This window comes from Cryptomeria japonica, chromosome 4 (assembly GCF_030272615.1).
Source record: "Cryptomeria japonica chromosome 4, Sugi_1.0, whole genome shotgun sequence".
Taxonomy (NCBI): Eukaryota; Viridiplantae; Streptophyta; class Pinopsida; order Cupressales; family Cupressaceae; genus Cryptomeria; species Cryptomeria japonica.
The window spans coordinates 175,808,673-175,811,557 of record NC_081408.1 but is presented as its reverse complement, the minus strand read 5'-3'; positions in this window follow the sequence as shown (position 1 = coordinate 175,811,557).

Below are 2,885 nucleotides of genomic sequence, written 5' to 3'. Positions count from 1 at the left end.
AAATGAGCACTTCACCACAAACAGTTCACATGCCTTCTTGTAGATGTCTTTATCAAATAGAAGTTTTCTTTAAACAACTCATAAATTTTTATTTTAATAGGCCTGAGAAAGTAGATTATGGGTCACTAAACTTTGGGTCTTGTAGAGCCATAAGACAATGTATAGAAATAGAAACTAAATAAATAGAGCTGAAACTAGTAAATGTAAAAAATTACAATTTATTTGTAATTTGAATTTATTTTAAATTTAGCTCGAGTTTTATTATATATAATTCAATTTTTATTTGTAATAGTTGTAGTTTTTAATTTATTCATTTCTTATTTGGAGTTTGAATATGTGGATATAGTTATGATCCTAAGGCAATTTTAAAATATGGAATGATCCCATATTTTTTAATTTCTAAATTTTATCAATTATCTATAGATCTTGAAGCCTCTATCAATTATCCAAAGAATTCTTAATAAGTTCACCATTAGGTCAACCTTGTTGCACTTATTTAGCATAATGGGGTCAACACATAGTTACTACTTAGCTCTAAACATTAATCACTACTCAATTTCTTGATTGTGCATGCAAGAATAGATGAGCCTTTGTTTATAGGTACTAAAGATTTAAAAACTATAAGGATAAACTTGTATAGAAACATTGAATCTTCAAATCAAGGGTGAAATCTATAAGTGTACAGGTCACTTTCACAACATGAGATTGACCCTTCCTACTTCCTATAAATGAATGAATATTAAGGAGGGGTTGGCTTCACATAATAACTATTGATTCATAGAGTGATGCAGGAGAATAACATCACAACTTATGGACAATGTACATCTATCACTATGACTTCAAATTTTGATGATTGCCACTCGTTCATGGATTCATTTAGCCAATTGTTGAATGAATTTATGTTTATTCAATTGTTTATACTAGGATGATAGCATGAGATATCATGAGAGATTTAATTGGTGTGTTAATTCACCTGACATTGATTGTTGATTTGGCACTTAACCAAAATATTTTGAGTTTAATGAGGGATAATTTATTTTGACATGACAATTGAACTATTTGGACCCATTTCTACTAGCATTGAGCCACATCTATGATACTAGGTGTATGCTAAAAGGATTGGCATGATCTAAAGATGAATTAAAATTATAAGGAGTGATCAAAATTGACTACATGAATAATGTGTAATGAAACAAATAACATAGAAGAGGAAACATGTTACAAATAATTGATAATACTCAAGAGAATAATAAGCCACTTAGAGAGGGATAAACCTCCAAAAGTCTCCAAGAACATAAATTATAATATGATGATAATGACTAACCACTATCTCCTATATAAATCTAACTGGTGTCTTTGATATCACTTAGGAAAACTTAGATGCCTAAACTTTATCACTGAGGATTACCTAAATAACTAAATAATAATACAATAAATGATCATATAAACTAATTAAGAATTAATTTAGCCAAAAGTTAACAACTCATAACCCTATGCACGCTAAAGAATTGAGGGTGCAGTATGCCTCTCTTTAGAAAATCATTGTCCGTAATGTTGATCAACTATGGATGATTCTGCATGAAATATTTACCATCACATGTGGCATCTTCATTTAATAAATTCTTCCACTAAATGAGATGCTTGATTTTTATCCCAGTCCTAAACTTCTTTGTGTGTATTTAGAAAATTAACATTGATTTTGAGATGATTAGTACTTCTTCACATAGCTCTAGTAATACTATAAATGTTTAGATATTTTCAACCAGTCACCTTTTCAAATAGAAAAAATAGAAAATTAGATGTATCTTTATTGTTGGAGGTAACTCAAACTTGTAAACTACATTTCCTATCTTTTGCTTGGCCTAGTATGGATCATAATATTTTGGTGACAATTTGTTGTTAGATTTGTTTGTTGCTTTAAGAATATTTTCTTATAATATTTAAATCTCATAAAAAATCCAACCACCCATTCAAATCCTATTTTTATGTTATGGGTCAACCTATTGCTTCATTTTATTTTTCACCATGGCCAAGTTATCCTTGATTCTTACAAGAACTTCTTGTTACTTGTGTATTCTTCCATAGCCTAAACCCTCAGTTTGTTCTTTAATGATGATGTTATGGATGCGGGATGGTATCCATATAATGCCACAAAAGGACATTTTTTGAATAAATACGAAAGAAAGTGCTCTACCACTATTGTGTAGGCATAGAAAATCCACCTATTAAGTTTACTTATATTTAGTGAAAAACATAAATACTCTTCCAAAAACTTAAATTGATAACCTTTTGTTTTCCATCTAAATGTTGATGGTATAAATAATTGTTATTCAATTGAGTACCCAAACATTAGGATAAACATTTCCAAAAGTTACTGGTAAAGATAGGATCACAATTAGTGACAATAATCCTTAGGGTACAATGTAACTCTAGTATGTTCTACATAAATTATTTTTCTATTATACTTGTAAAATGATGAGATAACAAAATAAAATAAACATATTTGGCAAGCTAATCCAACACTCCCATGATGATATTCTTACCTTTAGATCTTGGAAGGTCTATGATGAAATTTACAAAGACCTCTTCCCATTGTTGGCTAGGAATAAGTAATGGTTTCAAAAGATCAAGTTGTATCTAATTTCTCCCCTTTATATCTTTAGCATACCAAACATTATCATAATTATTTAAGCACCTTTAATCCATTCCCAAAATAAATCCTACCTAATTCAATGATAAGTCTTTAAAAATCCTTAATGGTCCCCAACAAGATAACCATGAAGCTCTTGAATATTCTGTTTGAGGGTTGGATTATTGTATAAATATACTTTCTTTATACCACAAATATTCTTCCTTTCATTATTTTTTTTTGAACCACTAGCATC